We start from the raw sequence: 24,686 nt of genomic DNA, 5'->3' as shown, positions 1-24,686 counted from the left end.
AGAGGGTTAGGTTTATAATTTCGTGCATAGGCTTTGGAGCCATGTTTTGGGCCATGAAATCAAGCCCAAAACCTAATTACATATGTCCAAAAAGGGTTTCTCTGTGTGAAATTACTTCAATACCCTTTTGTCCACTTTTACTACTCTGATTTGGTTAAGTCTTAGACCATTAGAAAGCTCTTTCCGAGCCGGTCGTTTTGACATATAATAGGCCCAATTCTAAGGTATGAGTCCAAAGATACGACCTGAGAAAGTTTTGTTGACTTTTCTAATCTTTTTCTACCCGTGATGACTTTGACTTTTCAACTTTGACTAGGCTTTAAAACGACTTTTTCTCCTTGAAACTTGGGCTTTAATCATAAAACTTCTTAGCAACCAATCTTTTCTCCTTTCTCTTGCAAAAGCGACATATTTCTTCACATATTTGACTCTAATACTTGAAATACACAGAAGCACATAAACAGTACTAACTCTTATTTAATAAACACATAATTGGTCTAAATATAATATTAATAAGGGGTTAAAACTACAGTTTTGGGATTTTATTGTAGGAATCGTTATGGTTTCATGTAATGATTTACAAACCGCAAAAACTCATGCGCAACGGAATAAAGAGTTCTCACGATTTGGTTAGGAATCATACCTTTGATCAACTGTGATTTCCCTGAGAATCCAAGCTCTATGAATCAGCAACCTCTTGATCTTATGTTGTATTCCTATCCTTATAATGGACGTTGTGTGGGCAACGATCTTCCAGCCCCTTCTTTCTCTCTTGGCCTCTATCACTCTCTTAGTTCAGAACCGAATTTAAGAACTCACTTTTCTTGAGCAAAACCTGAGTATTTCGGCAAGAGAAAGAGGGGTTTCTTTATATATGCAACAACAGGGACCATGAGGAAAAATTAGGGTTAGGTCTCCTGACGGGCTTGGGCTTCCCATGTTCGCCCATAACACATGGCCCAAGTCCGTCAACAAATGTTTTATTCCACTAAAGGCCATTGTTACACTACCGCCCTAATCCCAAATTACGTGTATGGGATTCATATTATATGCTTGTTGATCTTCCCGTGTTTAAGATATTGAATGCCTGTTGATTAAGTCAAGTTACTGACAACTACATTAATCAACTTCTTATTTCCTTGAATAGTACCACTCAACCTTATTGTCATGTTGAATTAAATCCACCTACAGGGTTTACATGACAATCCTTATGAGCTCTTCAAGGGGACATCATCAACCCGACTTCCTGCAGGTCATGGATTCCTTCCATAATCAACAGCACACTTTACATACAATGTCATTACCCAATCCATTGAGTTTGTTGCTTCACAAATGAATCTCACTCATTGATGATTTAAAGCAATGTACAATGCACGTAAGTGCCCATTATTATATCCGGATTAAGAGGACAAGCATCCATAATAACAGAGGTGTTTGTTCTCTTATATAGTCAGTATAAAGATAAACAACCTCACTTGGTCCTGCTCAATACACACAAAGTGTACTAGTGTAATCCTGTAGTCAAGTTAGACTAATACCAGATTATACTACAACTGTACCAATGGTTTGTTCAAATCCATCTAGGTTGTGAGCGTTTACTTATACTTTATAAAGATAATCGATGATATGATCTTCGTCGGTGTCACCACACAACATATCATCTACAATATAAAGTATTAGATGCATGTATATAACTAATAACATATATAATATGCATAACATTTGCCCGTATGATTCTCATTCAAAAAATAAAGAATTAGAGTTAATACAAAAGTAATGCTTTTAGTATATAACTCTATCACTTATCACACACTATTAAGGTAATCACAGAATACCAGTTACGATCAGTTCTAGAAAGGCCAAACAGGTAAGGGAGATTAGCTAAATGGTTCATGCAACTGTCAGAGTATGATATTATCTACGTCCCATGAATCTCAGAGAAGGGTCAGGCACTGGCAGAATTCTTGGGAGATTTCCCAATGACCTACACTGGGTACAACTCAAAAACCCCTAGTTCAAATGATGGCATCCTGCCTGAATCTCCAAACACCCTTCCAAACCCATGGGAGTCGAGTTTCGGATGGTGACTGTTTGTGGATGGGTCTTCAAATGACAAAGGCGCAGGAGTGGGAGCTGTGTTAGTTACTCCTGACAACATGCGACTGGAGAAATCTATCCGGTTAGGTTGGAACGACTCTAACAATGAGAGGCAGAGTATGAGGCGACACTTGCTGGCCTCACAATGGCTCTCGACCTGGGCCTAACACACCTCATAATTTTTAGTGACTCACAGCTGGTTGTGTTTCAAGTTGATGGAAGATATTAGACCAGGGATGAACGAATGGCCAAATACCTAGAACTGGTGAGGGGTCTTCAGGGCAAGTTTGAGAGTATTCAGTTTTATCAGCTACCTCAATCAGAAAATCGACACTTAGATGCTTTGGCATATGTTGCCTCGATGTTGGGCAACAACGAGTCTCGTTCCATCCCTATAGAGTTCCAAGAGAAATCTAACATCCAAATACTCACAATTACAATAGTTTGTGTTATTCCAACCGTCACTCCAAATTGGATGGATCCATACAAGTCCTACCTCAAAGACAGGACACTCCCTGAGGATAAGAATGTAGCAAGGCCTCTGCTTGCAAAGATACCAAGATTCACCTTCATTGAAGATGATCTGTATAAGAAGTCATTTCTGGGACCTCATCTCAAATGTCTCTCCCTAGACCTTGCTGAACAGGTTACGCGAGAGGTTCCTGAAAGAATTTGTGGCAACCACGCTGGGGGCAGAACACTAGCTCTCAAGATCCTAAGGCAATGATACTTTTGGCCTTATATGCAAAAGGATGCACAGGTTTTTGCCCACAAATGTGAAAAGTGTCAACGATATGCTCTGCTTATCCATGCTCCAGCAACATAACTGCACCCATTGGCCAGCCCTTGGCCATTTGCACAATGGGGAACTGACATTGTAGGACCTCTACCACCCGCTCCCGCCAATATCAGATTCTTACTGGTCACAACAGATTACTTCACCAAGTGGATAGAAGCAGTGCCCCTTGTCTTCATTCGAGAATAGGACGTCAGAAAGTGCATTTGGAACAACATTGTCTGCAGGTTTGGCATACCCAAAGTTATCATCTCAGATAATAGGCAACAGCTCGCTGGAGGATTGGTCGCTGAATTTTGTGAGGAGTTTCACATTTCCCATCTATTCTCAACTCCAAGGTATCCACAAGGTAATGGCTAGGCTGAAGCCTCTAATAGGGTTATTTTGGATAATATGAAGTGTAAATTAGATGACGCAAAAGGTTTATGGGTCGAGGAACTACCTATTCCTATGGGCATACCGAAGTCCCCATTTTCACTGACCTATGGAACTGAAGCTGTCATACCTCCCGAATGGGTAGCTCTCACTCAGAAGTCCGATGTTGTGCACACCCTGGACAATGAATAATTATTATGCAGAGAAATAGATCTCCTAGATGAAAAGCGAGAAGGTGTCGCACTGCACTTGGTTGCCAACCAGTAGATTCTGAAAAGATCATACGACAAGAGAGTCTGAATTCGATCTTTCAAATCTGGTTCTACGTGAGATCCCAGAGCCCAACGGCAAGCTTGGACCCAACTGGGAAGGACCATACATCATCAACAAGGTTGGTCAAACTGGTTTTTACTACCTATGCACTGTTGAAGGTGACGCTCTTGTCAAACCATAGAACGCACAGCACCTTCGCAAATACTATCAGTAAATTGTTATTTCATGCTCTGTTATGCATTGTTTATTCTCTCCAGTCATCAATAAAGTTCTTCACCTTGTAATTGAATTTATTCCTTGCACGTTCTTTATTTGTTATCCACAATGGACTAAGCCTTTAAGGAATTATTTTCCCACTATCTGTTCAAGAATATTGTATGCCAATTTGCTTTAGAACCATTGATACTGAGTATAGGGAAGTTGAACTATATGCCAGTTCCTTTCTCATCCCCATGCAGCTGGAACTGTACGCCAGTTCTTTCAAACTGCAATTATCCTCGATGGGTTAAGCCTTTAGGGAATTTGACCACACTAATCGCTCATGAACTGCATGCGCCCGGTTTGACTTGGAACAAGAGATAATGTTCTTGAGATCCTGAACTGTATGCCAGTTCCTGGAGCTCTCAAAACATCAAACATAGTGGTTGCTGGGAATATCTGGGTTGGATCCATATCCTAGCACGCAATCATTGGCCTGGAACTATATCGGCATGATAGCACTAAGTAAGACTCACCCACTGCTATTCTGACGATACCCTATTTATTTTTTAAATAAATTGGACCTGTCATTATTAAACGCAGTGTTGTGCTCATGGTACCAAGTTACTTTTCGCGAAAGACATATGTCTCTATTGCAATCGAACTTACGATTGATTACAGTTAACTTGAATGGCTTCCATGATATTCTGATCAGATTCTAGTTATACCTCATTTTAATCTGTTTAGCCTACTAGGGTCACCTATTGTTGTTCAAAATGAACTTTGGGGGCATCAGGGGTAGAGTATGCATAGTAGTACATGCCATATAACATAAAATGCTTATAATGTATGTAGAAACTAGAAGAGCTACAGAGCTCATTAAGTAAATAGTATGCATGCATAAACTAGAAGAGATGCAGAGCTCAGCAAGTAAATAGTATGTGAGCTACATAGCTTAATATTACAGACCCATAGAATAATTATTTAAAAATAATTGTTTTCTAAATCATCAACTGAAAGGCTAAGTATTTACCTAGCCTATTGAGCAGGGGTAGAATCAAACTTCAGTTCACCATCAGTACTTGCTGCTGCACCATTGTCAAGAACTCCTGGTTCACTCTCGGGGAATAGGCGTGGTGGTTGGATTAGCTCAAATGCGGTTGAAGGTGAACGAGAACACTTACCCGGCACCGGCGGCAAAAAGAAGTTGGACGGGAGGCATGTCATCATTAGTGTCTTTTTCAGAAGATGAGGAGGCATCAGACATAAGTTCATTCTGAATAGCTGAGATACTGGTGCTCAGATCAGGAAATAAGATGAAAGGGTTGGTCACTCGCCCCTGATTATCCAACTGAGAAACATACCCAGTACCCTCAATAGCCTCCTCAAACTTAACTTGCTTAGCTGTATTGAAGGACTCTTCAGAAATATCAAGCACTCTCAGAGCAAAATGAATGGCATTTTCAGTTGACCTTTTCTTCATCTCCTTCACCACTTGGGAATAGAACTCAGAGGTCTTCACCAAGAGGTCACCAACCTTCTTATCAGAGCGAAGACGCTTCTCTTTTAGAGCCTTCTCGTAGCCTGACATGATGTCATTTGCATGGGAAATGGCTTTACAAAGGGTTCTCATCTCGGTGTTCCTATGGTGAAGTTCCCCTTGGACTTGGTCATGCTTTGCTTGTAGGGTGGTGAAATGGGAGCGCAGTTCCAAGAACTTCACTTTCCAAGAGGCAGCATCAGCAGCTCCTTTTTGGGCTTTTTCTAGAGAGCTCTGGAGGTTGGAGAATGTGTCTCTTATATTCTTGAAGCCAGTATCAGATTTCTTCTCTTTCGCCAAGAGCTGGTCAACCTGGATCTGCAGCTCCTCAGTCTTTTTCTCAGCAGCCTCTTTCGCCCATACCATCTCACCAGTAACCATGTCGTCAGTGGCTGTACCGGCTGAGGCCGCAAAGATTAGTTCTTTCAAGGTCAAAAAGTTATTCACTAACTGGAAAAGGATACATAGTGTGTAAGTGACACAATGAGATAAACAGAAAGATTGAATAAAGAGGAAAGTCTTACCTTGGCAAGGTTAACAGCAGATCGGTGAAAGGACAGATCCAGACTCCTAGCCATGTTGGCTTCATCTTTGTAAACAGGAAGCTGCGCAGCTTCCAGAACTCTAAGAGCGATATCAACATCATTAACAGAGTGTTTGTTGGTAACGAGAAGCTCATCAGTTCGGCCCCAACGCCTCATCTCCATGATCATCTCCCTTTCAGGGGAATCTAGAGATCATGGCGAGAAAGGAATGTCATCACTCACCCTTCTCCTATCACCAAATCGAGGAGGAGGGAGAGCAACAGTTACTATAGTTGTCTCGGCAATGCCTTTCCCCTTACGATTATCAGGAGGGAAGGGTCAACAGTCAGAGGTACATTATCACCAACTTGTTCAGAACCTAGAGGAGGATCTAGAAATGGTAGGGATACAACTACTTTCTTAAAAGACTTACCAGAATGGGGAATATTATCAGGAACCTTGAAAAGTGTTTCTTCATTCACAGTGATAGGACGAAATTTCACTTTCTTACCAGATGAGGCAACATCAGAAGTAGGATCAACTCTCTTCAGCCTCAAACGGTTAGACGCATGTACTTCTCTTTTAAAATTACTAGCCACCAGCAGTTTATGAGGCAGTTCAGGGCCTCTCCTGCCAGTGATCACACAATCATCACTGACCGCAGGCTCCTGAACTGAGCCCGATGTCACAGAGCTCATCTCCTTGCGGTTTCCTCTTCTTCTAGTACTTAAAGAGGATTCATCTTGAACTGGAGGAGGAAGAAGTCCAACATCCTAATCCACAGGAGGAGGAAGTACTGTGCGCCCAGAATTCATAGTGTTTATCCCAAAAGGGGAAAAGCTAGGGGCAAGTTGCAGCAAATCTTCAGCAGACATGCGTTGAAATATTCAAAATGATGGGTGAGATCAGGAACTATCACCCAAGACATCCTTTGTTCCTTGGGGATCTTCTTGATGAAGTCCACCGTAACAAAATCAGTTGCAGTTAGTTGATTCCAAGGGGAAGAGTCATCTAAAAAGAAATAGCAAAGAAACTCAGTCAAACGACTCTTATATTGATTGCAAAATTCGTAAGAAAAGAGATTTACTGGTTGGAGCATGAATGTGTTTTTTGGGAACAAGAATTCCCACAGGCTCACCATCAGCATCAAAAGGACAAACGTCCCACGCATCACCCAACACATGAAGGTGGTGATCAGCCCAACCTTCGTCACTCTGCTTCCCCTCGAAAAAGACAATAGGAGAGTTCTTGTCTCTGGTCATGAGGTAGTATTAAGATTGGTCTCGAATACGCCGGACCTCGTAAAAGTACCCAAACACCCAACGATTTAGAACGAATCCATGCCTCTTGGCTAGTAAAGGTAGAGTACATAACAGTTATGTAGAACAGGGGTGCCGCTTGACCAAGAGCAAGATTGAAGTGAATCAAACATTCTCTTAACAGTGGGTGGAGGGGAAGAGTGAGTCCGGCCCTGAGTTGACCAATGGTGATGAGCGCCACTTCCTTGTAGGCCAACTCATCAGACAACCTCCCCTACTCCAAACCAACATCATCAGGGATGTGAAATTTCACTCGGATCAGTTCCAGGGAAGAGAGATCCCTGAAGTTTATAAATGACCAGTTAGGATTCATGATAAAGAAAGAAAGTTTGGAGTTTTGTTTAAACCCTAATGGGAGATCAAAGGGTTCAGTATATAGGGAGAAAGTAGCAGAAGAGATAATGATTTCTCACCAGATCCTTTATATATAGATAAGATGGACAGTTACGATTAGCCCGAGCATTGCATCTTTTTGGGATGGAACTACCATCATTACCTTTTTTGGGAAATGGCGTGTCTGTTCGAGCCATCTTTTCAGAGCCTTAATTAGTTGAGTACGTAATCAATTCCAACAATTGTTTAGTAAAAAGATTCTCGCCCCAAAAGTAGTGTCGCTTCAAGCGCCCACGTGCTAGATGGCACAAGAGGGGGCATCTGTAAGGGGGATTTCCCGTCATTGGATAGATGACACATGCATGGGAAATAACCCAGGACTACAGATGCCCAGAATGAGATGAGGACCATCGGATCAGTTCTACGAATAAGTGATCTCGTGCTCAGCACGAGTATTTAGTAGGCATGTGCCAGGCACATGACCAACCGCCTCTAATCATAATATTTCTCCAAGTCATTAGGAACTGATATGGACAATTCCTGAACAGAAGGAAACTGAAGAGGGCGATCTTTGATGATAAGGAAAGAATCGTAATGACATATCTTAAGAGTTACCTTTTAGATATAATCTTCCCATATACGATGGAACATTATGATCAACAATGAAACCTACCTATAACAAGATATGGTCTAGATTCAGACTTCCATAAGCAGAAGATTCCTAATAGAAAGCCAGAGCCCAAAGATGGAAGGGAACACACAAGCGGTGAGGTTCGCCCTAACCCTAGGACTCTCAAAACTATTCCTATATAAACCATAGAAATTCACTCTTAGGAACTACACAAAATAGGGTTTGATTCTCCTAAATAAATAAAGAGATACATAGGCAGCCGCCAAGTGGTTCAACCCTGAACTCAAAATCATCTCATCCCTTCTCTACCAAGTAACAGCTTCTAGATCACAAGGCACAGAGGAAGATCAGGGGATACTCGGAAACTCCCCTACACCCTGGTAGTGACAGGATCGAGGCCTTTCCTAAATAAACCTTTAACTCTTGGAAAGCCCTTTCGTATGCCTTGGTCCACTAAAGGTCAGTTGTTTTCCTTAAGAGAAGATACAATGGTCTACACTTGTCCGAAGACTTTGAAATGAACCTATTGAGGGTCGTGATTCGTCCTGCCAACCTCTGAACCTCCTTCATATTCTGTGGTGACTGCATTTCTAACAAAGCCCTGATCTGAAATAGGTTTGCTTTTATTCCGCGGTATGTGACAATGTAACCTAAGAACTTTCCGAACGTCACCCCAAACGTACACTCCTCAGGGTTCAACATCAGTTTGTGTTTTCATAGTATACAAAATGTTTCCTTCAATCCCGCTAGATGTTCCTCCCCGATCATACTCTTTTCTACCATGTCATCTATGTAGATTTCCATTCCCTTTCTGATTTTGCTCTCAAACATCTTCTCCCCTATTCTCTAAAATGTTGCCCCGGCATTCTTCAATCCAAAAAGCATTCTGGTATAATAGTAAATTCTCCCTTCTACTACAAATGAGGTCTTCTCCTGGCCAGGCCCATACATTAACACTTGATTGTACCCCATTGACGCGTCCATGAAAGAGAAAATCTTAAACTCGGCGGTTCGGTCTACCAACTCATCGATCTGCTGCATGGGATAACAATCCTTCGGGCACTGCTAGTTGACATCTGTGAAATCGACACACATCCTTACATTCCCATTTTTCTTGGGAACCGCAACTATGTTTGTGAGCCATTCTATAAACTTGCATTCGCAGATTATTTCGGCAGCTGTTAACTTCTGTACCTCCTCTCTTATTCCTTGAGCATACTGTGGTCTAACACCCCTCATCTTTTGCCGGACAGGTTTGGCACCCTCTCTCATATGCAGCGTGTGACATGCAAACTCCGGATCTAGTCCCACCAGATCTTCTATTGACCAAGGAAAAACATCGTTGTTTTCTGTCAACAAGGCAATCAACTTTGTCTTCCAATCCTCCGGTAAATCAGCCCCAACAGATACAAATTTCTCTTCCTCTGCATTGCCTACGTTCACAGTCTCAATCTCATCCATTGTCTTGGCCCCCACAGGCCCTACGTACCTTTCTCTGGTGCGCGGACCAATGCTTTAACCGCCACCTGGTGAATGCTATGGGCCGCAACCTAGTCCTCTCTTATCTCTCGTACATAACCTCGTTAGTTGGGAAACGGACCACTTAATAGTAAGTGGATGGAATTTCCTTCATCTCATGAATCCATCTTCTTCCCAAGATTGCATTGTACTATGAGTTGGTGTCCACTATCATGAAGCGAGTGAATACAGTCACCAGTCCCGCACCAACTCCCCTATTGGCTCTGTCATGCTGCCATTGAATCCAGACAAATTAGTCTGGGGGGGGGGCTTCATTTGCTTCTTTTCGATGCACATTTCTGTAGGAACCGCTATGGTTGCATGTCATCGACTACAAACCGTGAAAACCCATGCACAGCAGAATAAGAGTGTTCACGATTTTGTTTAGAATCATACCTTTGATCAGCTGTGATATCTCTGAGAATACAAATTCTATGAATCAGCAACCTCTTAATCTTCTGTTGTATTCCTATCCTTGGAATGGACGTTGTGTAGGAAACGATCTACCAGCCCTTTCTTTCTCTCTTTGCCTCTCTTGAGCAACCACTGAATTCAATTTCGGCCAAGAGAAAAGGGTTTCTTTATATAGGCTACAACAGGGACCATGAGGAGAAATTAGGGTTAGGTCTCCTGACGGGCTTGGGCTTCCCATGTTCGCCCAGAACACACGGCCCAAGTCTTTCAACAAATGGCTTATTCCACTAAAGGTTATTGTTGCACTACCGCCCTAATCCCAAATTATGTGTATTATGGTTATGGGCTCCATATTATATGCTCGTTGATCTCCTCATGTTAAGATATCAAATGCCCGTTGATTAAGTCAAGTTACTAACAACTACATTAATTAACTTCTTATGTCCTTGAGTAGTACCACTCAACCTCATTGTCATGTCGGATTAAATCCACCTGCAGGGTTTACATGACAATCCTTATGAGCTCTTCAAGGGGACATCATCAACCCAACTTCTTACGGGTCACGAATTCTTTTTATAATCAACAACACACCTTACATACAATGTCATTACCCAATCCATCGAGTTTGTTGATTCACAAATGAATCTCATTCATTGATGATTTAAAACAATGTATAATGCACGCAAGTGCCCATTATTATATCCAGATTAAGAGGACAAGCATCCATAATAACATAGGTGTTTGTTCTCTTATATAGTCAGTATAAAGAGAAACAACCTCACTTGGTCCAGTTCAATACATACAAAGTGTACAAGTGTAATCCTATAGTCAAGATAGACTAATACCATATTATACTACAACCATACCAATGGTTTGTCCAAATCCATCTAGGTTGTGAACGTTTACTTATACTTTATAAGGTACTAATGATATGATCTTCTGTGTGTCACCACATACCATATCATCTATAACATAAAGTATTAGACGCATGTATATAACTAATAATATATATAATATGCATAATATTTGCCCATATAATTCTCATTCAAAATATAAAGAATTAGAGTTAATACAAAAGTAATGTTTTTAGTATATAACCCTATCAATTTCTTCCATCGAGCCCCTGAACAACAAATCTATTGAACTTCCACAATCTATTAGCACCCTCTTCACCATGTAATTACCCATTGCTATTGTGATCACTAATGCGTCTTCGTGGGGCACGACTACATCTTCTAGAACCTTTGGTGTGAACTCTATCCTTCCGTCTCCCATGACGGCTCCCGGAACTGGCCGTAAAATACTCAAAACCTCATTTATTTGTTGTAAGCTAGTTGTCCTCCTTATTTTATCCCTGTGAGCATTCCTCCCCAACGTTTCTCCACTAAAAGTGACGTTGATTATACCTAGGATCTTGGCCATTGCCGGCACTCTTTCAACTGGGCATACCTCTTTGACAAACTCCCTCAACATCCCTTTTTCTATCATTCTCTCCACCAGCCATTGCAACGCGAAACACTCATTGGTTGTATGGTTTCTGATATGATGATATGCGCAAAATGACTTCCCTTCCAATTCCCTAGGCATACTTCGCGGTCCTTCATAATACTGCAGCCCCTTTATTAGCGGCAAGATTTCTTCCAACGGTTTGTTCAAAGGTGTTGACTCTATGTCACGGTATGACTTCCTTTCTCGGATGTCCCTCTTAACTTAGTCTCTGCCTCTTTCTGCTTTCTGTGTCTCCCCCTATAAGATCCCACCTCTCTTGCCACGGCTTTGCCTCTGTCTTTTCGGTCATCCTGTCCTACACTCTACACGATTTCTCTGACTTCTTGGGTTCCTTTGTATTTCTCTGCAACATGTCCTCATAGCGTATGTAGGGGATTTTCTGAGTATCCCACAGTCCTTGATAAGAGTAAATGTGAATAGTCTACCTACGAAATGAACTACGTATCCAAAACGTAAGTAAACTAAAACTAATCTTTTACGATTCTATTATCAAAGCTTCTACTCTCAATGCGAATTGCACTAAATGGAGTACGAAGTTCGTTCCACTCCTAGTTCCCTAGCATGGATTGTTTTCTAAGTCTAACTAGTCGCTCTTAAGTCAATGAGAGAGCTTTACGAAGGGTGTTATACTACGATGAAACTAAAATGAGTCTACGTTGAATTTAACTACGAATACTATGGAAATATGCTTGTTTTTGAATCTAGATAAAGGATTAGAGGGGAATTGAATCCACCTCGAATCCAACTTAATAACCTAGTATAGATTCTTGTATCTCGATTCTCACGTTCTTACGGCAAGAAATTCGAGTTCTAATCCCTAGTGTTCATGGCATTTCTACCGAGTACTAACTAGCATGTGAAATCGTCCACCCATTCTCATGGCGAAACACGACTTTCTAGAGTGGAATAGAATCTACAAACAATTCTACACTAACAATTAAGTTTTCATCAAGGCTTCATCAACCCCTCTAATGGAGGTTTTAGCCTTGATTCATTAAACTAACATTTCCCATTGAATCTAAACTAAACATAATATAAAGATTCTAACTTTATGAAATTTAACTAATCTAAATTAAACAATAACAAAAATCTAATTAACAACTAAGCATTGAATAACAAGTAGTAAATGAAATTAGATCTAACAATTGTAATTGACAAATCGAAATTGAATCAAGAACAACTATTTTATTATCTAATTCAAGGGAGAACAATCATTCAATACTAAATTTAAAACAAGAATAAAACTAATTACTTTAATATAAAAACTAGATCTAGAACTAAGGTTTAATGGAGGCTAACTAATCTAATTTATTTTCTAACCTAACTATCTACCATTAATGAAGAGCTAAGCTTTTGTTTTTATACATCCAGATCCAAAATTCGTGCATGGGCTTGGAGCCATGGGTTGGGCCAGAGAATCAGGCCCAAAACCCAATTCTTTCAGACTCAAAAGGCCTCTTCAGCTGCAGTTGACTTCCACAGACTTTTCGTCCACTTCTGCTCCTCTGATTGGGTCAAGGCTTGGACCATTACAAAGCTCTTTCGAGCCGGTCGTTTTGACATAAGGTATGCCCAATTCGAGGTCTGAGTCCAAAGATACGGCTTTGGAAGTTCCGACTTTTGCTCCCTCAGATCTCGCTAAAGTGGTACATTTCTGCACATAATGGACTTTGAAGCCTGAAATGCATAAAACGCGTGAATCAGTGTTAACTCTTACTTATTATTCACATAATTGGTCTAACAATTATGATTATTAAGGGGTAAAAAAACAGTTTTGGGCTCTTATCAAACCACCCCAAAAAAGATTTTGCTTGTCCTCAAGCAAAATATGAGAAATTAGAATAAGTGACCAAAATGGAGTTCTAACTACTCGTTTCGTTTTGAGATGCGATTGCATTGACCATATGCAACAAGGCCTTAAACCACTAGGAATTCCCTAGTGGACGAGTTATAGCCTTTCGGAGAGTTTTCCGATGAAGGTACTCACAAACTTCATCTATACTACAACGACTAAGAAAATAAAACTATTGTTTCCTTTATTCATGCTCAACTATCTATACATCTCTAGCAATTACATAAGAATAACCAGTCAAAACCCTAAGTTAATATATGCATAATAATCAATCATCTACAATAAACATATATACAATGAGTAGTACTATCAAATGTTTAGCAGGTTTGTTTTCGAGAACTTCGGAATAAGCGTCCTTAAGTAGGTTCTCACAATAATAGTCAAGAAACAACACTCGATTTTTCCACTCAAGTTTAAGCTACTCCGAGTGTACAATTGGGCACACTTTACCTTACAATCTCAATGACAACAAGGAAGCCGGGTCAATCAATCACACATCGCCACTTACTATCACACTAACCTATTCCTAATTGAGCTAGAGGTCTTTATTAGGTGTTCATGGGATTAGGAGATAGTTTAAGAAGGAAGGAAATGGATATTCAAAAGGACAAGTCACGAGATAATAGAGTCTTCGTATTATGTAACTTAGAGAAAACCTTGTTATTTTCTTTTGCTTCTACACTTTGTTTCCATCCTTAGCCATATTTTTTTTTTTCTTTTCTTTGGCTTTTGACTCCCTTTTATTCTATTTTTTTTGGAGTTTTTATTTTATTTCTATTTTTCTTTTCTTTGGATGGAAACTTCTTTTCTTTATTTTCTGAAGCAACTAACAATTTTTTGTTTACACAGGTTTTTTTTCTCTTCTTCTTTCTTCACTCATTCTATTCTCAGACTTATTCTAAATTGGGTAGGTTGATTTATTTTATTTTTTTTTTATTTTGTTTTTGTTTTTGTAAAGGTAAAAGGAATTGTGGTGTATGGAAGGCTAAAGAAGAGGCTCGAGTGGCGACTAGCGGAAAATAATTCATAGGTTTGAATTTCTGGCTATATCGATCCAAAGAGCGGCCTAAATTCTCACTTAGGATATGGTTTAGTGATCAAGCAAGTGGGCGTGTGATTTCTCTATCCGGATTTTACTTCTCCCCTTGTGTCATTTCTCAAAAGTTCGGCTCATATAAGGCTTTAGGCTATATTCTCACAGGATTGTAGAATAAGTACTCTAGCCTAGATTTCAGAAACTTACTGCTAACAATCATAGATACTCATGTAATATATTTATAGATAGATGCAAAGATTATTACCTACGTATTAACCTAAGTTTCTAACAATTATTCTGATGCAATAGCTATGTGAGACTTCTAGATTGTTAAAAGCATGGAGAAAGAACAATACCAATATTCCTAAGTGTATAGCATAACTTATTTATTTATATATTTTTTTTCTATGAAATTTTTAACTAGAAAACAAATGCATATTATACATATCTATATCCTAACAGATGTCTTAATTACACGTGTTTCTATGCCCCCCCCAAACAAAAAGCATGCTTTGTCCTCAAAGCATTTAAATAAAGAGGGTAGGAAAATACCATGGAAACGCTACAAATTGTGTGGAACATCTGCAAAGAAGGTTAGAACATACTAATATAGAAAATACAAAAAGCGCCTTAACTCTATAAGAGTTCCACCCATTATGGGGTTAATGAGGAATGAAATTGCTTGGGACATAGCGGACACTAATAGAAACTAAAACTTACCTCCACTCCGGACATGCATATTATCTACCCAATAGCATCATGGGTCTTGTATTTCAGCGGGCATGGCAAGTCAAGAACAATTGCTAGCAAGACCCATAAGCGGTTCCTAGCCTACGTGTGTGATCACCTCATGAAACCAAGCACCATAAGTAGTGCTTTGGAACAAATCTTTGAAAGACTGTTGCAGTATTATTATAGGAGATGTCATCTCAAAACTACGCCTGGAGCAGTGCAAAACAACCGGCACAACTTCGCGGAAAACTGGAATTTTTACGGTCCACGAGTCGAAGCCTTGGCGCTGCTTCATTATAGAGTTTGAGTCGCTTCTGAAATTATTCTCTGGTCGCGCTCAACTTGGCTTGGGCGCCTCTAGGTCCGATAGATGAGGGTCGCTCGGCTTGAAACCTGGAAGCTCTTCCGAGCAAAATTCAGAACAAAAATATCTTGGTGCGCTCTGTAGAAGCCTTGGCGAGCGCTTTCGGAGTTGCTGAAAATTGAAAAATGAACTAAAAGCGTGGGAGTGAAAGGTGAGTGATGGAAATTAGGTGTAGTGTGGGTTGTGAGTGTAGAATGAATGAAGTTTATATAAAATCATCTTTGGAATAGATAACACCACCCCAAACAGTTTGGGAAGGTGGGATCAACATTAACTAATCACGCACAATGAAAATAACGACATTATATTCATATTGTCATTCAAACAACATTTCACTACAAAAGTCAAAATTAACTACGGAATTTAACAACGTAACATCCTATCTACTAAAAATAATAAAAGACAACATCAAAACAACAAACAAGTAGAAATCTAGCTACTCTTCAAGGGAGCGAGGTGGGGTAAGAATAGGAATTTAAGTGATCAAGAATGGAAAAACCAACACCCCACCCCCAAACAAATATTTGAAAACAAGTTTGTAAAAATTTGTTTTAAAACGTGGGTCTTTTAAAGTCAGATTCCCTAGACTTGCTAGATTACTATTTTTATATCTTTAAACTTTTTTACTTTTTATGAATTAGGTTTAATATAAAGGAAAACAATAAGCAGTAAAGACATAATTCACACCATAGAGAAACATGACTCAAAAACCGAGAAAACATGCAAGAGTGGAAAACATGAATTATGTGAACCGTGGACTTAGGATCCGGTACTTACAGCCACACACTCCATAGGGAGGGCCCGGTTACCTGAATGGTGCATTCACCAATATATGAAAATGAAGGGAAATGCACCAAACACAAAATTGAGTCGTTTATAGTCAGATACTCGAGACTTTATCTAAACATATGTATGAACATGCAGTTTATCATATATCAACAACCGAAATAGTTGTGGATCATTCCATAAATAAATATCACAGCAAACATATCCAAACACAATCAAGCACCAAGATTTCTTACGACGCAGCCTAGTGGAATGAGAGCGAAGTCGGATAGACCTATAACATAACCGAGCATGCACCTTATGTTTCATCTTTGAACGAGTGGGTGTCCTAGTGAATAAGTGTGGAACAGTGAATGGTTGTGGAAGATATGGTGGATTGGGATAAGTTTTAGAGGAGAGCATGGAAAAAATGAGGATGTGGGTTTAGCACAAAACTCATTCATGGTGTAGTTAGGGACCTGTCTCAAGTCTGAAAATGAAAGTGTCAAGTGGTTTATCCTTGGGAAGTATTTGTTTACTAGGTGGATTTAAAAATCATGAAGCTAACAGGAGAAACTAAAGGATCGAGTGCAAACTCGAGGTTCCTTTGAAAAGGTGGAGGGTGGGGAATATTGGTGATGGAAGGTGAATGATTCTCAGCTAAGCTCTCAAGTCCATATCATCGAGAAATCTTGATATATGCAAGACATTCCTCAATAGGTGGGTGAAAAGGATCTTTGGGATAAAGATTGAAAAAATTCATCTTCCGTCATAGCATCAAAGGGATGAATGGTTGTTGGCAAGGGGACTCGTGAAGTGGTAAAGAAGTGCAAAAGAGTTGCAGAATTCTTCTTCTATTTTCGTCTACTACCGAGGGGAGTCATTGTTAAAGCCGAATTTCGAAGGAAAGGAATTTGTTAATCTGTTTCTCCGGAAACATGTTTTGAAGTAATCTTGAGCTAAGCTCTCGATCATGCTAACCTCTCCATTTGTAGATGAATCGGGGATATCGTGGTCCTAGTTTTGAAAACATTTACCTCAACGAGAAAGATGGCCAAAGGACAAGGACATCGAACCATCGCAGTTTATAAAGCGTTGGCGTAGCCAAGAAGGGGCGCCTAAAATGATAGGTCAGAGTCGTTAGTGACTACGTGCGGTCTAGGACAACGGTAATTTGGGGTAGTAAAAATTTTGGACTTTAACTAGCACGTTTTCAACCCACCCCTTAGGATACTTAATAGACCGGTCACTAATTGCAAGCGTCATTTTAGTAGGTTGCATCTCCTCTGAACCTATTTGTTTATACAAATAAAATGGGAGTAAGTTAACACTAGCCCCCGTGTCTAATAAATAGTCGTCGTGTGAGAATCTCCTAAGGTGCATTATCTGATGGGGCGACCGGGGTCCTTGTACTTAACAATTTCATTATTTTCGGATAAGCGTTGGGAATTGTTACGTTAAAAGCGTCTTTTGGTATATTGGTCTTACGCCTAGTAGTACACAACTCCTTAAGAAACTTAGCATGGTGTGGTAGCTTTTAATAGCTTCGAGAAAGGGAAGGTTTATAGTTAGATTTTTGAAAACGCGTTCCTAATCTCCTCATAATTTGTATCCCTAGTTAACATGGCTAATTTTTGGGGAAACGGTGTTTTCTCTCTATAATTAGCATATGGATCAACAAGGATGTTTAACCTTGGCTTTTGTTTCTTAGGTTGTGGTTTAACCGGTACCTCTCTACGGTTGTAGGCTCTTCGGGTTTCTATTTCGTATCTAGTTCGATATCCGATTTGTAGGGAATCTTGATGGGGTAACTATAGGCATAGTTACTTTGTTATCAACCACTCTTCCGAGCGGAGAGTGGTGATGGCATTTAGCTCACCCACGTTTGTAGTTTCATTACTAGTATTACCGTTTACCTCAAAGGTCGTGTTTTGCTGTTCTAGGGTTGGGTATCGCTTGCCCGGAAACACGCCTTTTGGTTGGGCTTTCTCTTGGGGCTATTTGTTGGTTTAAATTATTAACATTGTAGAATGTGTTGGTTAGATTGAGCCATGGTTTGGAAAAGTTGTTGGCTCACTTGTATGAAGGTGTCAAGACGATCCGGTTGTGTGGGTGTAATAGTCACGGGTGGTGTATTTGGAACTATGTCGCGTTGATTATTTATAGGCGGATTGTGATAGTTATTATTTACCGAACGATACCTCTATTAGCATTATAATTATTATAACTATATTGACCTTGTGCTTGACCTTGTCGAGGTTGTGCTTGGTTGTTATAATTATTATAATTACCCCCGACAATCCTTGTCTGGAGGAGCTTGGTTATAAGCGTGTGTTGGCCTAACATATTGATTATTGTACCACGGAGGTGTGACTTGTTGGTTATTTCTCCAACCGAAGTTGGGATTTTGTCTCAAGGGCGTTAGGTTCACTATTAATAGAACAAGAATGTTCATAGGCTATATAGGACGGTGGGAGTCGGGATGCTCGGGACTCCAACGAAACTACATGGATTTGAATTTACATTCATGAGGGGATAGGCTTTTGTTGTACAGAAATGGCCTCAACCTTTTAGTTAGAGATTCGATTAAATTTTTAAGTTCTAGATCGGGTTTAACCTCAAACATCGGGTAGCCTTAATCGTGGAAGAAGAACTAGCGGAGCGGAGTAATCGTCACTACCCCCGGTTGTTATTTCGCTTAGTTTGATCCTCTAAAAATTTGTAAGCCTCATTGGCTCCTTTACTTAGGAAACTACCCCATTCATTATGTCAAGGACTTCTTTATGGTGGTGTAGAAGTCCTTTGAAAAGGCATTTAACTAACGTGTCTTTAGCTAAGTTATGGTGTGGACACTCTATAAGCAGATCGGTGAAACGATTCCAAGCCTTAAAATGATTCATGAGGATTTTGTGGGAAAAAATGAATCTTGGAAAGCATCTCATCCGTCTTTAGGGGGTGGTAAAAATGTTCCATAAACAATTTGAACAAGTTTGGCCCACGAAAGTCCACGTGAAATTATTAATTTGGGCGATTAACCAAGACGCCCTTTATCGCCTAAGGTGAAGGAAATACCCTTAGTTTAATCTGTTCATTACCAACGGTAGGATGATGGAATGTTGTAAGGACTTGTTCAATCCCACGATGTGTTGGTAAGGTTTTTCATGGTCTAGACCATGGAAAACGGGTAACAGATTAAATATGTTTGGGGAATTTGAAAATCTTCGTTAGGTCCGCTAGAACGATGCAAGACTTAGGGCTATCGCCAAGGCTTTGTAAAAGTCGGAGAGAGGTCTCTCTTTTTCTTCCATTATGTCGGGTATGGTGTGTGTGATAGTAGTTAGAGGTGTCGTGGGTGGTGTACTAGATAGACTTGTTTGTTGTGGTGTAATTACGTTTGTTGTTTTGTTCGACCGGACCTTAATCTCATGCAAGACTAAGTTAAAGCTTAACTAAACATGCACACTCTAAACAATTCGATATACTAGTAGAAAACCTCTAACTAGAAATGCGAGGTATGGAAGAAAGGAATACCCGATAAGCGTCCTTGCTTCGTTTATGAATAGCGTCTTGTAATGCTGGCGTGTTGTAATAATAAGAAATTAGAACACTGAAAAACTTGACAATTGAAGTTTAAATCAAACCGTGGAAATCCCGGAATTTCAGAGAGAGGGCGGCGGGCGCTTATTTATATCGTAGGCGCCAAGGCAAAGTCGAAGTCCAGTAAGATAGCTGGTCGCGCTTTTCTTTGAAGTGGCTAGTGGCCTTTCGGTCATAAACGAAGTCCAAGAAGATAGCTGGTCTCTTTCTCTTTTTGAAGCGTGGCCTTCAGTGCAAACGAAGTCCAAGAAGATTTTCCTCTTTGAAAGCCGGGCGTGCTTCAGTCGTTTTTCTCATGAATTTTTCCAAAACTGAAACGGCAACCCACGGTATGAATCAAACAAGGGTGGGTGGGTGAAATGGGACTTAAAAATAACTAATTATATTATGAAAACAATGCTAAAAGTGCAACTAAGATGGCATGGTATGCCATTTGATAAGAGTAAATGTGAATAGTCTACCTTTAAAATGAACTACGATCCAAAACGTAAGTAAACTAAAACTAATCTTTTTACGATTCTATTATCAAAGCTTCTACTCTCAATTAATTGCACTAAATGGAGTAAGTTAAGTTCGCTCCACTCCTAGTTCCCTAGCATGGATTGTTTTCTAAGTCTAACTAGTGAGCTCTTAAGTCAATGAGAGCTTTTACGAAGGGTGTTATACTAACGATGAAACTAAAATGAGTCTACGTTGAATTTAACTACGAATACTATGGAAATATGCTTGTTTTTGAATCTAGATAAAGGATTAGAGGGGAATTGAATCCACCTCGAATCCAACTTAATAACCTAGTATAGATTCTTGTATCTCGATTCTCACGTTCTTACGGCAAGAAATTCGAGTTCTAATCCCTAGTGTTCATGGCATTTCTACCGAGTACTAACTAGCATGTGAAATCGTCCACCCATTCTCATGGCGAAACACGACTTTCTAGAGTGGAATAGAATCTACAAACAATTCTACACTAACAATTAAGTTTTCATCAAGGCTTCATCAACCCCTCTAATGGAGGTTTTAGCCTTGATTCATTAAACTAACATTTCCCATTGAATCTAAACTAAACATAATATAAAGATTCTAACTTTATGAAATTTAACTAATCTAAATTAAACAATAACAAAAATCTAATTAACAACTAAGCATTGAATAACAAGTAGTAAATGAAATTAGATCTAACAATTGTAATTGACAAATCGAAATTGAATCAAGAACAACTATTTTATTATCTAATTCAAGGAGAACAATCATTCAATACTAAATTTAAAACAAGAATAAAACTAATTACTTTAATATAAAAACTAGATCTAGAACTAAGGTTTAATGGAGGCTAACTAATCTAATTTATTTTCTAACCTAACTATCTACCATTAATGAAGAGCTAAGCTTTTGTTTTTATACATCCAGATCCAAAATTCGTGCATGGGCTTGGAGCCATGGGTTGGGCCAGAGAATCAGGCCCAAAACCCAATTCTTTCAGTCCAAAAAGGCCTCTTCAGCTGCAGTTGACTTCCACAGACTTTTCGTCCACTTCTGCTCCTCTGATTGGGTCAAGGCTTGGACCATTACAAAGCTCTTTCCGAGCCGGTCGTTTTGACATAAGGTATGCCCAATTCGGTGGTCCGAGTCCAAAGATACGACTTTGAGGAAGTTCGACGACTTTGCTCCTCGTATCTCGCTAAAGTTGGTACATTTCGCACATAATGGACTTTGAAGCCTGAAATGCATAAAAACGCGTGAATCGGTGTTAACTCTTACTTATTATTCACATAATTGGTCTAACAGTATGATTATTAAGGGGTTAAAACTACAGTTTTGGGCTCTTATCAGTCCTCTGCTGATGTCTTCACACCATGTTCTAGTTCAAAGCGTATCTATCGAAATCAATAGGAGTATTTGATAATATAGACTGAACCACGAAGTGGCTGCCTACGTATCCTCTTTCAGGAATCAAGTCTGTCATAGTTCTTTATGGGGCTGAATAGGATACCAAGTGGGGAAGAAGACATGACCAGAAGTCAGCCTCCAGAGAGCCGCCTCTATATCTTGGCCATTAGGGATCCGTCCTATATTCCCATACTGCTGCTTCCTATATCTTGGCAACTGCCAACGCTCTTATAAATTGTCGCGATGGTTCGATGTCTTTATCTTTTGGCCATCTTTCCGCTGAGGTCAATGTATTTAAACAGATCACACAGGTTCCTGATATCAATATCGATAGAGTGGTTAGCATGATCGAGAGTTTAGCTCATGATTATTTTAAAACCAAGTTTCCAAATAATCAGATGCACAAATTCCTTTCCTTTGGAACTTCCAACTTTAATAAAGACTCCGTGCATGTTGAGGAAATTGAGGAAGATTTCCTTCAACTCTTTTGCAACTCTTCTTCGCCACCTCGAGAGTCCCCTCCTATTGATAACCATTCACCCACCTCACATCATTCACCTTCCATCAATGTACCCCATCCTACACCTTTTCAACGGAACCTATGGTTTGCACTTGACCCTCTTGCTTCTTCTGTGCTTAATAATTTTCTAAATCCTTCTAATATGGAAATAATTACCAAGGAAACGGTACTGGACACCTTCATTTTCAGGATTGAGACACTTCCTACCCACACCATGAATGAGGGTTGTGCTAAACCAATATTTTCATTCTTTCCATTCTTTCCTTCTAATACTTATCCTTATCCACCATATCATCCACAACCATCCATTGTTTCACACTCATTCACTTGGACAACCCCTCGTTCAGAAATGAAAAAGAAGGTGCATGCTCGGTTATGTTCGAGGTCTATCAGACTTCGCTTTCATTCCACTAGGTTGCGACGTAGGAAATCTTGGTGCTTAATTCTGTTTGGGAATGCATTCCATGTTATTTATTTATGGAAAGACCCACAACTTTTTAGGTTGATATATGGAACCTACAGATGATATGATATATGGAATATATATATATAGGATATATATATATATATATACGGTTTGTCTAGGGTGCCACTCTTATAGTGACACCCTTATCTCACTCTTCTCTTGAGCCGTTGGGGATCGACCTCAAGATCTGAAGATCTCAATGAGGGTAAATATGTATTTTCCTCATCATCTTCTCAAAAAAAAGAAAAAAAAAACCGATCTAACAAAAAAAACCAACCGATCTAACAAAAAAAATAAACCGAAATTGGGTTCTCTCTCTCTACGACTCTCTCGGCTTCTTCTTCTCATCATTTGGCAATTCGGTTTCTTCATTTGGTTTCTTCTTCTCTGACAGGTATCATTTAGCACTTCAACTATAATGCACTTTTGGTTATGGTGCTTGCCTATTGGAACGTTTTAATTGACACTTGGATTGTCATTATACCATAAAAACTTGAATTTTGATTTAATTTAGGTTGCTATGATTATAGTTATGATTAATACCCTCGTTTAAAGACGGGCATGACGGTTTGGTGAACTCGCCGATTCTTCATGCCAGATTCATCAGAAGTTCGTGAACTCTTTCGTATTCTTCATGCCAGATTTCGCCGAGTTCGTGAACTCGTCGTATTCTTCATGTCGTGATTCTCGGGGGAGTTCGGTGAACTCTATCGAAGTTTTGAACTCGTTCGTGAACCGGCGTCGTATTCTTCATGCCAGATTCGCCGTCAGAGTTCGGTGAACTCTATCGAGTTTTGAACTCGCCGAAGTTTGTTGAAGTAGCATATTGTAAACTCGCCGAGGAGTTCAAGAAACTCGTCAAAGTTTTGAACTCGTCAGATTCGCCGAGTTGGTGAACTCTCGCCGTATTCTTCATGCCGTGATTCGCCGAGTTTTGAACTCGCCGAAGTTCGTGAACTCGTCGTATTCTTCATGCCGTGATTCTCGCCGAGTTGGTGAACTCTATCGAGTTTTGAACTCTTTTCGAGTTTTGAACTCTGTCGAGTTCGTTGGATTGAAGTAGCATATTCGGTAAACTCGTCAAAGTTTTGAACTCGTCAGATTCGCCGAAGTTTTAAACTCTTCGAGTTCGGTGAACTCGTCGTATTCTTCATGCCGTGATTCGTCGGAGTTTTGAACTCGCTGCCGAGTTCGATGAACTTTATCGAGTTTTGAACTCGTGGGAGTTCGGTGAAGTAGCATATTCGTGAACTCGCCGAGAGTAGCATATTCGTGAACTCGCCGAAGTTTTGAACTCGTCGTATTCTTCATGCCGATTCTCGCCGAGTTTGGTGAACTCGCCGGAGTTCGTGAACTCGTCATATTCTTCATGCCGTGATTCTCGCCGGAGTTTTGAACTCTATCGAGTTTTGAACTCTATCGAGTTTTGAACTCTTTCAAAGTTTTGAACTCATTCGCCGAGTTCGTTGAAGTAGCATATTCGTTTTGAACTTTTCGTGAGTTCGTGAAGTTAGGTGATTCTTCATGCGATGATCGTCGAGTTTTGAACTTCGAGTTAGGTGAACTCTATCGAGTTTTGAACTCTTTTCGAGTTTTGAACTCGTCGAGTTCAAGAGTAGCATATTCGGTGAACTCGTCGAGTTCGGTGAACTCGGCCGAGTTTTGAACTATATCGTGATTCGCCGAAGTTTTGAACTCTTTCAGAGTTCGTGAACTCGTCGTATTCTTTCATGCCGAGGAGTTCGTGAACTCGTCGAAGTTTTGAACTCTTTTAGAGTTCGGTGAACTCGTCGATATTCTTCATGCCGTGATCGCCGAGTTTTGAACTCTATCGAGTTTTGAACTTTCGAGTTTTGAACTCGTCGAGTTCGTTGAAGTAGCATATTCGGTGAACTCGCCGAGTTCGGTGAACTCGTCGTATTCTTCATGCCGTGATTCGT

This window comes from Coptis chinensis, chromosome 4, assembly GCF_015680905.1.
Source record: "Coptis chinensis isolate HL-2020 chromosome 4, ASM1568090v1, whole genome shotgun sequence".
Classification (NCBI taxonomy): domain Eukaryota; kingdom Viridiplantae; phylum Streptophyta; class Magnoliopsida; order Ranunculales; family Ranunculaceae; genus Coptis; species Coptis chinensis.
Note: the sequence above shows the minus strand (reverse complement) of the source record.